The following is a 14,136-nucleotide window of genomic DNA, read 5'->3' on the forward strand; positions in this document are numbered from 1 at the left end:
AGATTAATTGCTTCTTTTTTGGGGGGGGTCCAAACCAACCCGTCATATCAGTCACAGTCGTGTGGCAGACCCTGTCACTGAAATGATGGGTTGGTTAAAGTGTGCATGTCCTGTTTTGTTTATACAACATAAGGGTGGGTGGGAGGGCCCAAGGACAATTCCATCTTGCACCTCTTTTTTCTTTTCTTTTTCTTTGCATCATGTGCTGATTGGGGAGGGTTTTTTGGAAGGGACATCCTGCGTGACACTGCAGTGCCACTCCTAAATGGGCCCGGTCTTTGTGTCGGCCACTAGGGTCGCTAATCTTACTCACACAGTCAGCTACCTCATTGCGCCTCTTTTTTTCTTTGCGTCATGTGCTGTTTGGGGAGGGTTTTTTGGAAGGGACATCTTGCGTGACACTGCAGTGCCACTCCTAGATGGGCCCGGTGTTTGTGTCGGCCACTAGGGTCGCTAATCTTACTCACACAGCTACCTCATTGCGCCTCTTTTTTTCTTTGCGTCATGTGCTGTTTGGGGAGGGTTTTTTGGAAGGGACATCCTGCGTGACACTGCAGTGCCACTCCTAGATGGGCCCGGTGTTTGTGTCGGCCACTAGGGTCGCTAATCTTACTCACACAGCTACCTCATTGCGCCTCTTTTTTTCTTTGCGTCATGTGCTGTTTGGGGAGAGTTTTTTGGAAGGGCCATCCTGCGTGACACTGCAGTGCCACTCCTAGATGGGCCCGGTGTTTGTGTCGGCCACTAGGGTCGCTAATCTTACTCACACAGCTACCTCATTGCGCCTCTTTTTTTCTTTGCGTCATGTGCTGTTTGGGGAGGGTTTTTTGGAAGGGACATCCTGCGTGACACTGCAGTGCCACTCCTAGATGGGCCCGGTGTTTGTGTCGGCCACTAGGGTCGCTTATCTTACTCACACAGCGACCTCGGTGCAAATTTTAGGACTAAAAATAATATTGTGAGGTGTGAGGTATTCAGAATAGACTGAAAATGAGTGTAAATTATGGTTTTTGAGGTTAATAATACTTTGGGATCAAAATGACCCCCAAATTCTATGATTTAAGCTGTTTTTTAGTGTTTTTTGAAAAAAACACCCGAATCCAAAACACACCCGAATCCGACAAAAAAAATTCGGTGAGGTTTTGCCAAAACGCGTTCGAACCCAAAACACGGCCGCGGAACCGAACCCAAAACCAAAACACAAAACCCGAAAAATTTCAGGCGCTCATCTCTAGATACTATAGACCCAAATGTATTAAGCCTTAACAAGAGATAAAGTGGAGACGGATAGAGAGTGATAAAGTACCAGCCAATCAGCTCCTAACTGTCATTTTTCAAACACAGCCTGTGACATGGCAGTTAGGAAGCTGATTGGCTGGTCATTTATCACTCTGTATCCGTCTCTACTTGATCTCTTGTTAAGGCTTAATAAATTTGGGCTATAATACAGTACATGCGCATGAAACCTGTACTCATGACATCACCAAGGATAATCACATTAGTTTCCAGAGTTTTGCAGAGCGTAGATCCAATCAGCGGCGACTCCAGAGGTAGAGCTGCAGCACAGTTCAAAATTCAAATAGCGGAGTCACACCAACTGCCAGTGAGTCCCAGCTGGTGATGTTTAGCAGCGGTTGGAGTGGCAGTTGGCGTGGCTCCCGTATTTGAATTTTGGACAGCACTGCGGCCCCCACCTTTGGAGCCACCACTGGTTCCAATGGAAGCTTCACATTCAGTATTCATCTAAAGGTACTCATGTATATACGATGTACATAAAAAACGAAAAAAGGAAAACCAGTAGTTGAGACACCCTTGATAAGTCTAAAAATGTAATTTTAAAATGCACTCACAAACAATACATAGAGGAAAGCATGTAATACATCAATTTGTGTAAGGAGGCATCTTATACTCATCGGACCAGATCTTGCTTAAGGGTTTGCACAGAATTCCAGATACCCCTCAATCCCTTGGTCAGTCCAGGTAAATGCGTTCTCCACATTAGCCGGCAAGTATGTCAGCCACACTGTTTTAACGTGTTTCAAACTCTATTGCGTTCTTCATCAGAAGCGTTAAGTGGCCGGTCTCTGTCAGCCAGTATAAATCCCCCCTTTAATGATCAAATAAACAACATTTGTGCACAACGTCTGTTAATTAATCCACGAGTGGCAGCTTCTGCGGATTGCATTCCAACTGGTAATCGCGCAGGCCCGGATATAGCGCTATGCATTCCATTTATTTTCCAGGGCGCATTTCCAAAAGTCCCAAGCATTCCATTACATGTCAAATAATAGGAAGTACGACTCCGGTACATTTTCCTTGCGTTCCACAAGTATAAAATGTTCCTTTTTTTTCTTTTTCATCTATTTCGGACATTCCGGGTTCCATATATTTCTGTCCTCATGTTACTATCCATAAACATATAGATGTTTGATCTTCATAAATTTAGTTGAAACGTCCATTCATATAAAGTTCACATAAAAAATATAAAAAAGGTGAGGTATTAAAATTCATACAAATACATAAAATACATAAAATCGTGGCATGATTAATGAAACAATTAATTTAAAACACATTTAATCTTAAATCTAGTTTAAGACCTTTAGCAATAAGTGTATCTAATCTGAAAATCTATTTAATTTCAGTTTTTGGAGAGTCTAGTTCCCGAATCTCTATTTTCCTAAGATTGTTTAGCTTGTTCTAAACACCAATTTTTATTAATATTACATTCTTTTTGACTATGTTCGTTATTAAAATAAACAGATAAACATTATATATGTGCTCTGAAAGACGTATTTTAATTGTTTTTCTTGTCTTGCCGACCATATATCAGTCCACAGGAACATTCTATTGCATAAATGACATTTTTTAGTTTGGCGCAATATAAAATCCTTTATATTACTGGTGACACCATTAGCAAAAAAAATGGTAAATTTACCCACAGGGCTCTTCACTGTCCTGCACATGAGACATATGCCGCAAAGGTGAAAGTCTTGTGTTCTTACACTGGACCTAATTCCATCTTCTAGAGCACTCTTCACCAGTTTATATTTAAGGGACAATGCATTTCGGAGTGGAGTGTTTGGAACGAGTGGTAGTCATGTGAGCCCGACGGCTCACTATCCCGATGGTCGGCATGCCGACCAACAGGGACTATTTCCACTCGTGGGTGTCCACGACACCCATAGAGTGGGAATAGAACCCGTGGCGACCGCAGGTCGCCACCGAGCCCGCAGCGTGGCGAGCGCAGCGAGCCCGCAAGGGGCTTGCTGCACTCGCCCCTCCCCGCCGGGATCCCGGCGTCGGTATGCTGCCGGGATCCCGGCGTCGGTAAGGTGACCGGCGGTCAGGAGACCGCCGGTCACCCGTACTACACCCATTTGGAACCTCTACCAAGGGAATACTTGCGATTCCTCGGCGGACAGGATGCTGGCTGTCATGATCCCAACAGTGGGATCCTGACCGCCAGAATGCCGGCAGTGTGGCAAGCACTAGAAAGCCCTTTGTGGTGAATTTTATGTGATGGATCTGCACAAAATAGTCTAAGTTGGTGAAGTAAAATGAGAAAAATTTATATAAAAAATAATGTTTATAAATAAAAACCTGAAAATTGACATGTGCATATGTATTCACCCCCTTTGCTATGAAGCCCTCAAAAGTTCTGGTGTAACCAATTACCTTCAAAAGTCACATAATTGGTGAAATGTAGTCCACCTGTGTGCAATCTAAGTATCACATGGTCTGTCAGTATAAACACACATTTTCTGAAAGGCCCCAGAGGCTGCAATACCACTAAGCAAGAGACATCACACCATGAAGACCAAGGAGCTCTCCAAACATGTCAGGGACAAAGTTGTTGAGAAGTACAAGTCAGGGTTGGGTTATAAAAAAATATCCAAATCTTTGATGATCCCCCGGAGCACCATGAAATCCATCATCTTCAAATGGAAAGAACATGGTACCACAACAAACCTGCCAAGAGAGTGCCGGCCACCAAAACTCACAGACCGGGCAAAGAGGGTATTAATCAGAGAGGCAGCACAGAGACTGAAGGTAACCCTGAAGGAGCTGAAGAGTCCCACAGCAGAGACTGGTGTATCTGCGCATGTGACCACAATAAGCCTTACACGCCATAGAGCTGGGCTTTATGGAAGAGTGGCCAGAATAAAACCATTACTTAGTGATAAAAATAGCAAGGCACGTTTTGAGTTTGCCAAAAGGCATGTGGACAACGCCCCAAATGTATGGAGGAAGGTGCTCTGGTCAGTTGAGACTAAAATTTAAATTTTCGCCCACCAAGGAAAACGCTTTGTCTGGTGCAAACCCAACACATCCCATCACCCCAAGAACACCATCCCCACAGTGAAACATGGTGGTGGCAGAATCATGCTGTGGGGATGTTTTTCAGCAGCAAGTACTGGGAAACTGTTTAGAGTAGAGAGAAAGATGGATGGTGCTAAATACAGGGATATTCTTGAGCAAAACCTGTTTCAGTCTGCCTGTGATTTGAGACTGGGATGGAAGTTCACCTTCCAGCAGGACAATGACCCGAAGCATACTGCTAAAGCAACACTCGAGTGGTTTAAGGGGAAACATTTAAATGTGTTGGAATGGCCTAGTCAAAGCCCAGATCTCAATCCAATTGAGAATCTGTGGTCAGACTTGAAGATTGCTGTTCACAAGCGGAAACCATCCAACATGAAGGAGCTGGAGCAGTTTTGCCTTGAGGAATGTGTCAAAAATCCCAGTGGCAAGATGCGGCAAGCTCATAGAGACTTATCCAAAGCGACTTGCAGCTGTATTTGCCTCAAAAGGTGGCTCTACAAAGTACTGACTTTAGGGGGGTGAATAGTTATGCACGCTGAAGTTTTCTGTTATTTTGTCCTATTTGTTGTTTGCTTCACAATAAAATAAAGAAACATCTTCATAGTTGTAGGCATGTTCTGTGAATGAAATGATGCGAACCTTTAAACAATCCATTTTACAGTAATTCCAGGTTGTGAGGCAACAAAACATGAAAAATGCAGAGGGGGTGAATACTTTAGCAAGGCACTGTAAGCTTTGCTCGGGAACCTAGTCTTTGTCTCCAGAATCTGATTTTCACATGCAGTGTAGTCACTACAGTTTCTCTGTATTTTGGCATATTGGCATTGGCGGATTTAGGGGCGAGGGCACCCCTAGGCACAACAGTAATGGTCGCCTCCCAACCCCTTCCTAATGTATTCATTTATTTTCACTGATTGGTTATAAGTCTTCATTTGATGATATGCTATTTAATAGAGTAATAATAAAAAAAGTCACTAACGATGACCTTTTATTTTATTTTTAATTCTGTATACATATTTACTAAGTCTGACAGCTTACGGGGCAGTTTGTTCATGTTCTACCCATTCACACTCCATTCAAGATGGCACATGGTACAGTACAGTGGGAATATTTTGCAGGTAAATCTCAGTCTGACAGAACTAATACAAGTGCTGCCCCAAGGCAGTTGACTCTTGTGCCTAATGGGAAATTCTCCACTGCGTACTGGCTGAATGCAATTCCCTCTATCCAATTATTATGGTGATAACTTTTTCTTTCAATACCATGGACTTGAGGGGTATCCAGAACTGGGTGTGGTTCATCAAATCGACAGTATCTAGGTCGACAATGTTTAGGTTGACCACTATAGGTTGACAGTTACTAGGTCGACATGGATGGAAGGTCGACAGGGTTTCTAGGTCGACATGTGTTAGGTCGAGAGGTCTAAAAGTCGACATGAGGTTTAATTTTTTTTGGTGTCGTTTTCTTCGTAGAGTGACCGGGAACCCCAATTAGTGCACCGCGTCCCCTCGCATGGCTCACTTCGCTCACCATGCTTCGGGCATGGTGCCTTTGCTCCGCTACCGCTTTGCTCGGCACAGATTACCGTTCCAATCGTAGTCCACGTGGATCGTTAAGTATGAAAAAATTCAAAAAAAGAAAAAAAATGTGAAAAACTCATGTCGACCTTTAGACCTGTCGACCTAGCACATGTCGACCTAGAAACCCTGTCGACATTCCATCCATGTCGACCTAGTGACTGTCGACCTATAGTGGTCGACCTAAACATTGTCGACCTAGACAGTGTCGACCTTCAGACCGGATCCCTCCAGAACTCTGTGCAAACCCTTAAGTGAGATCTGGTCCAGTGAGTATAAGACGTCTCCTTATACAAGCTGATGTGTTACATGCTTTCATCTATGTTTTGTTTGTGAGTGCGAATTCCATTTTTAACCTTATCAAGGGTGTCAGCTTTCAAGGAAGCCTTTATCAAGTGCATTCTATAAAATGTTATGGAGTTGCGGATTGGTTGCCATGGGCAACTTCTCCACTCGTCTGTTTCTCCACTGTTTTCACTGCTTTATGAATAGACACCTTACTGCATTAAAGTATCTGTCAACATTAACATATGTATTATGTATAATTCAAGTGCACAGTCTGGAACCTGATCCTTAGTGCAGGAGGTGGGCCCCCAGGCAGTGGGGCCCACCGGTGGTTTCCTCTGTACCACTGTGGGCCAGTCCAAGCCTGTGTGCATCATATGCAGTCAATCTGAAGTTTGGGAACATAAACCCTGTTGCACAGAAGTACTGGCACCAGAATGGAATCTAACTTCTAATTGATGGTGAGACTGTGTCTTTCTCATTAGAGGGTACAATCTGACTTTGTATTCATTCAAGCGAGTCTTTATAATTATATATTCAGGGTCGGATTAAGGGTCACATGGGCCTGGAGCTGAAAATGTTCAAAGGCCTATATTGAGAAGGTAAGGGAAGTGACCAGTGCTGTGTGGGTGTGACCAGTGCTGTGTGGGTGTGGCCAGAGCCATGTGGACAGGTAAACCCCCCACACTATTAGACCTCTCTCCCTAAAGTCATAAAAATTGCATTACTTAGGGGCGTATTCAAAAAGAGTGGGATCCTTTCCGACAAGCATTGTCGGTAAGGATCCGACTAAGCACTATTCAATGCCGGGCCAAACCTGACAGGTAAAGCTCGGACCCGACAATGGCAATACAACTTTTTTTACAAGTCGGATTGACATTGTCGGACACCGAGCTAAAACCTGTCGGGTTTTGCCCAGCTTCCGACAATACACGCAGATCGGTGGCTGAAGCCGCCGATCCACGTGCATTCCGACAGCTTTCCAACAAGTCGGGAATTCCCGACTTGTCGGAAAAAACGGCCCACTAATAAAAAGGTCGGAACCCTTTAATCTGTCATTAACTGCCATCTTTCCGACATTTGGCAGCTTCCGACAGCCATTGAATAAGCCATTTAATACACCCCTGTGTGTGAAAACTAGAAATACAATTTCAGTAATTATGATTTATGAAGGACTGTGTGGTGAGCTAGGCAGCTGGTCATCAACATTTTACCAAGATGATGGATCTATTTTTATTTAGAAGCCTGGAGCTGTAGTTCCATCCGCCCCATTGTTAATCTGGCCCTATAATCTACTACCATTGGTTACTAATTACAAGCAGAGGGACCACTATAATTTACAGATGTCATTGGCAAATTTGCTATAGACACTGCACAGGAATTGCACAGACTTTCTTTCTAAAGGGTGGTACTCACGGAACGATCACTGCTTAAAATCTAAGCAATCTGACTAGATTGCTTAGATTTTAAGCCTGATCGCTCCGTGTGTACCCCCTGCAGCGATAGTGATGCGCAGTCCCGCACGTCGCTATCGCTGGTGCTAGATTGGCCTGCCGTGCAGGCCAATCTAGCGGGTCGCTCATTTCACCCGCTTGGTGAAATGAGCGCCCCCCGTCTCCCCCCACACGCTCAGCACACATCTCTCCCGCATCGGCCAGTGAGTCCCGTCCTTAAGCAAACAGTGTCTCCTTAGTGCATATAGAGCCATGTGACACAATTCTTGTCTCTTTTTGTTTACAAAACAAATATCTTTTAAAAGGATAGCAACTCCACTTAGGTAACCATGGAAACACTGATCAATCATATCTACAGTATCATTCTGAAGGTTAAAGAGTCAGACCCTCCTTAAGGGGGTACACACGGAGAGATCCGTGCTTAACATCTAAGCAATCTGACTAGATTGCTTAGAAGTTAATCACAGATCTCTCCGTGTGTATGCCCCCCAGCGATAGCGATGCGCGACCCTGCACGTCACTATCGCCGATGCTAGATGTGTGCTGAGCGGTTTGTGACAGATCGCTCAGCACACATCTCCCTACTGTGTACTTGCCTTTACATAAACTGTAAGCAGGAACTTCTACCCACAATTGAAACAAGTTAATCAGGACAAAACATGCAGAAGCAATGGGATGAAGCATGTCAATACAGCAATACAGCAAGGTAAGGAGAGTGCCTGGCTAGGCACGAAATCTATATAAGAGTCTTACATTTTTGTGATTGGTTGAAGATGTCCTCTGTTGCTAGGCAGATCAGAGTTTTGAGTGAGTTGTAATTGGTTAGGGCCAGCCTATCAGTGAGTGTGAGGAGGTGATTTAGTGCATGTAGAGTAGAAGCCTCCAGATTTGCTTCCTCTTGTCGGTTGGAAGCCCACCCACCCACCCTATTGGCTCTTTGATTTGGCTCTCTAATTTGGCTTACTATTATCTTTCTTTCAGACTGAGTGGGCGGGAAGGCGCTACTGGCCAGCGGTCACTTGTAGCATAAGTGGTGTTGTGGGGCACTTGCCCCTTTTTGAAGGACGGTGAGTGTGTACTGCCCTTGTGGGGGGGGGGGGGCGAGGGGCACTTCCTTGGGGAGCGTCCTCACTCTGCTATAGGAAGGGGTGGTGAGACCTTCACAACACAGGTTATGCTGATATATATAGATGGGGCGTTTCAGTCGCACCCATGACAGTTGGGGCATTTAGTCGCCGCCATTTTGTAAGATCGTGACTAGAGCTTAGATAAGGAGAGTGCCTGGCTAGGCACGAAATCTATATAAGAGCCTTACATTTTTGTGATTGGTTGAAGATGTCATTTGTTGCTAGGCAGATCAGAGTTTTGAGTGAGTTGTAATTGGTTAGGGCCAGCCTATCGGTAAGTGTAGGGGAGGTGTTTTAGTGCATCAATGGTAGAAACTTCCAGATTTGCTTCCTCTTGTCGGCTGAAAGCCCACCCACCCACCCTATTGGCTCTTTGATTTGGCTCTCTAATTTGGCTTACTATTATCTTTCTTTCAGACTTAGTGGGCGGGAAGGCGCTACTGGCCAGCGGTCACTTGTAGCATAAGTGGTGTTGTGGGGCACTTACCCCTTTTTGAAGGACGGTGAGTGTGTACTGCCCTTGTGGAGGGGCGAGGGGCACTTCTTTGGGGAGCGTCCTCACTCTGCTATAGGAAGGGGTGGTGAGACCTTCACAACACAGGATATGCTGATATATATAGATGGGGCGTTTCAGTCGCACCCATGACAGTTGGGGCATTTAGTCGCCGCCATTTTGTAAGATCGTGACTAGAGCTTAGATAAGGAGAGTGCCTGGCTAGGCACGAAATCTATATAAGAGCCTTACATTTTTGTGATTGGTTGAAGATGTCATTTGTTGCTAGGCAGATCAGAGTTTTGAGTGAGTTGTAATTGGTTAGGGCCAGCCTATCGGTAAGTGTAGGGGAGGTGTTTTAGTGCATCAATGGTAGAAACTTCCAGATTTGCTTCCTCTTGTCGGCTGAAAGCCCACCCACCCTATTGGCTCTCTAATTTGGCTCTCTTCAATTTGGCTTACTATTATCTTTCTTTCAGACTTAGTGGGCGGGAAGGCGCTACTAGCCAGCGGTCACTTGTAGCATAAGTGGTGTTGTGGGGCACTTACCCCTTTTGAAGGACGGCGAGTGTGTCCTGTCCTTGTGGGGGGGTGAGGGGCGCTTCCTCTTGGAGCGTCCTCACTCTGCTATAGGAAGGGGTGGTGAGACCTTCACAACACAGGTTATGCTGATATATATAGAAGGGGGCGTTTCAGTCGCACCCATTCCAGTTGGGGCATTTAGTCGCTGCCATTTTGTAAGATCGTGATTAGAGCTGGTTAGTGGTAGCGTCTTCCTGGCCACCCACTACGAGTGAGGTCATTCCAATTAATAAATTCAATGACCATTTAATCCAATGCTGTTGTGTCCGTGTCGTTATTTTAGATGATAAGCTAGCTTAAAGTTTATAGTTAATGTCAAGCACAATAAATTAATAGACGGCTTATACAGAATGTCAATGAAACAAACAAACAAACAAACAAACAAACAAACAAACAAGAAAACAAAAAAAGTATTTAGTAGTGGAACATTTTAACATTTACATACAATTCTACAATTGCATTTGTTTCTTACCCCATAAACAGGTCACATGTATCAGAATCAGCAATTCTCCCAGATTCAACAAGGCTTTAGCAACAAGAACCCATGCAGTACGAGAACAGCTCCAGAATCTGCTGCACTCGCACCCAACATGTCCATACACTGATTATATACTAGTGACTACTGAGCTAGGAAATCACTTCACATGGTACAAAAATAGACATTTAGGATACATAGTAACTTGACCTTTCCTGTCTAGGGAACACATTCAGAACATTCTGTACTATACTGTATGACACAAACAATGGGAAGAACATCTTATCTTATCTCTGCCTAGAACATCTTGAACAAAGCTTGAGTACAGCATCCTGAATAAAGCCTTGGAAGGAACATCTTATCTTTGTTTATGAGCTATGTCTTTAAGGATATTCTGAATAGTGTGCAGGATTAAACAATTTATTAATAAGAAGCAATAAGCAGAGTATAATAGATGTAATTACTGTAGATTCATCCAAATCCTATATTGATTATCAATTTTGCCATCTATGTCACCTGTAATAACCAGTTCCATTCCACTACAAGGTATACAGCCTACTATTTGCTGTCTGGAAGGGCTGGAAATAGATGGCAGGCTTGGGGAGGAATCCAGTTGCAGGTAGAACATTTCACGTACCATGGGGTTTTCAGCTCTGAACACCCTGCAACCATTTTTTTTTATTGGATACTGCGGGTCAGTGCCGTAACTAGGTGTGTGCCGGCGGTGCCTTGCACACAGCGCATATGCGCTGTGGGCGCAGGACCCGCCAGCAGCACCCGCAGGGCTTCACTGTGCTATTCTTTTAATTAGTGATGAGCGGATTCGGTTTTACTCGGTTCTCAAAACGGCATCTTATTGGCTATCCAAAACACGTGACATTCGTGAGCCAATAAGATGCCGTTTTGAGAACCGAGTAAAACCGAATCCGCTCATCACTACTTTTAATACGCTGTCCTGGTCCCGTCAGCTACAGCGCTGCCTGCTGTCAGGTATGTAGCTGTGTGCTCAGCTGCATCGCCACTGGGCACACCACTACATACATTTCCGTGGACAGCGCCGCAACTGCATGCCCGCATACTCTGCCTCCTCCCGGCTCACGAGTCTCATCCACCTCCGGACGCAGCTCGAGCTCTGCAGCAGCAGCAGCCCTCCCTCCTCCACAGGCAGCTTGGCACCGACACTGCAGCCAGCGCTGTATTATTTAGGGCAGCCGCAGCGGGCTCGATTGCGCTGGGCTGACTTAAAACTTCATTGCCGGCTAGCTGTAGGTTCAGTGATTCTGGCGGCAGGTATATGGACGAAGCTCTCCCCCCCCGCTCCTTCTTCTCATCTTCCTCTCCCATTCACTGACATTCCCTCTGGATAGTAATGTGTAAAAAGGGGACGCTGTCTGCCGTAATGTGTAAAAAGGAGACGCTGTCTGCCGTAATGTGTAAAAAGGGACGCTGTCTGCCGTAATGTGTAAAAAAGGGGACTGTCTGCCGTAATGTGTAAAAAGGGGGACGCTGTCTACTGTAATGTATTAAAAGGGGGACGCTGTCTGCCATAATGTGTCAAAAAGGGGACAGTCTGCCGTAATGTGTAAAAAGGGGGACGCTGCCTGCCGTAATGTGTAAAAAGGGGGACGCTGTCTGCCGTAATGTGTTAAAAGGGGACGCTGTCTGCTGTAATGTGTAAAAAGGGGGATGCTGGCTGCCGTAATGTGTAAAAAGGGGACTGTCTGCTGTAATGTGTAAAAAGGGGATGCTGTGTGCCGTAATGTGTACTATGGGGATGCTGTCTGCCGTAATGTGTATTATGGGGATGCTGTCTGCCGTAATGTGTAAAAAGGGGATGCTGTGTGCCGTAATGTGTAAAAAGGTGGAGCTGTCTGCCATACAGTATAAAAAGCTGACGCTGTCTACCGTAATGTGTAAAAAGGGGACGCTGTCTGCCGTAATGTGTGTTAAAAAAGGGGACTCTGTCTGCCGTATTGTTTGATAAAAAGGGGATGCTGTCTGCCGTAATGTGTGGTAAAAAGAGGACGCTGTCTGCTGTAATGTGTAAAAAAAGGGACGCTGTCTGCCGTAAAAGTGTAAAAAGGGGGACTGTCTGCCGTAATGTGTAAAAAGGGCTCTACCTGGTATAGTGGCGCTACTGTGTGGCGTAATTTGAATAGTGGAGACTACTGTGCACCGTAATATGAATTGGTATTATTTTGTGGTCACACCCCTTCCCCATGAAGCCACGCCCCTGTATTTTTGGCGCACGACTACGGCGCGCACTGCCCCTGTTTTACATAAAGGGGGGGGGGCGCTGATGCCATTTCTTGCACACAGCGCTAAAATGTCTAGTTACAGCACTGCTGCGGGAATCAGGGGCGCACATACCAGCGATAAACCAAAATTGTGCGTTAGGTACACAAGGTATTTTACCTCATTTCACCTCGCTAAACGTTGTGCCAAACTGAATTCCCCTTTGGTCTTAAACCCAAATGAAAAAGCTCTCAGCTAGACTCCCTTTGGGTGGGTGCAGAAGCTTGCACACTGGCCACGCACTGCACACCGGGTGGCAAAGGATCTCCCCTAATGTTATAAATGCAAGCAGGGACATCAAGTAATATAAACACAACTTGTATCTATCAACAATCTACCTCACCTGGATTTCCAATGGGACACTCAATACAGCACTAGGCCACTCAATACTGCACTATGTCACTCAATACTGCACTAGGCATTAAGCATTTCACCGGCCAAGTTATAATGATAGATAATATACTGGCCCTCATTCCGAGTTGATCGCTTGCTAGCTATTTTTGCAGCGCTGCGATCAGATAGTCGCCGCCTATGGGGGAGTGTAGTTTCGCTTTGCAAGTGTGCGAACGCTTGTGCAGCCAAGCGGGATGAAAAAGTTTTTTGCAGTTTCTTTCTGAGTAGCCCAGAACTTACTCAGCCCTTGCGATCACTTCAGCCTGTCCGGTCCCGGAATTGACGTCAGACACCCGTTCTGCAAACGCTTGGACACGCCTGCGGTTTCCCTACGACTCCCAGAAAACGGTCAGTTGACACCCATAAACGCCCTCATCCTGTCAATCTCCTTGCGATCGGTTGTGCGAATGGATTCGTCGCTAGAAGCCTTGCAGAGCAACGATGCTGTTTGTAACCGTACGACGCGCATGTGCATTGTGGTGCATATGCATGCGCCGTAGTAACCTGATCGCTGCGCTGCGAAAATCTGCAGCGTGCGATCAACTCGGAATGACCCCCATTGCATGTTATGTAGACAGTGTGGTACAGCCATGTGGGTGGGCTGTCTTCTGTTTAGATTAGCTGTAGGCTGCATTATTATTATTATTACATTTTATTTATAGGGCGCCACAAGTGTTTCGCAGCGCCGTACAAAGGACAGTACAGGGAGACAAAACTTAGCATAACAGTAAATAAATAACAAAAATGGAGTGCAGGTAACAAAGAGCAACACAATTCTCAAAACATAATACAGCTTAGATGTAAGTAGCTAAGGAGTAATAATTGTACTACTTGGGGCTGGCGGCCATAAATAGAGATGAGCCTTTACCAGCAGGACAGAAAGCAGGTAAAGATGGTCGCTGAGTGAAATGTGTCAAGAAGAGGGTTTAGACAAGAGGAAAGAGGGCCCTGCTCTGAAGAGCTAACAATCTAGTGGGGAGGGGCAACAGACAGATGACATGAGGTGCAAGCAGGTAGAAGCCTGATGGTGGTATGCGAGCAAAGCAGAGATGTCCAAGGCATGGGGCAGGGGGATGGAGGAGCAGCCTAAGGACTAGGTTATGCATAAGCCTGAGGCCATATAAGAGCCCAG

The 14,136-nt window shown here is 45.4% G+C and overlaps 1 long non-coding RNA gene across 1 annotated transcript; it reads right to left on the reverse strand.

The window, feature by feature from the left end:
* Positions 1-1,816: 1,816 nt before the first annotated feature.
* LOC134908910 (uncharacterized) lies at positions 1,817-10,446 on the reverse strand. Its single transcript, XR_010175817.1, has 2 exons — positions 10,314-10,446; positions 1,817-2,432 (listed from the first exon to the last, which is right to left on the reverse strand). It is a non-coding gene; the product is annotated as an uncharacterized LOC134908910 (long non-coding RNA).
* Positions 10,447-14,136: the final 3,690 nt, after the last annotated feature.

This window comes from Pseudophryne corroboree, chromosome 4, assembly GCF_028390025.1.
Source record: "Pseudophryne corroboree isolate aPseCor3 chromosome 4, aPseCor3.hap2, whole genome shotgun sequence".
NCBI classification, from domain to species: domain Eukaryota; kingdom Metazoa; phylum Chordata; class Amphibia; order Anura; family Myobatrachidae; genus Pseudophryne; species Pseudophryne corroboree.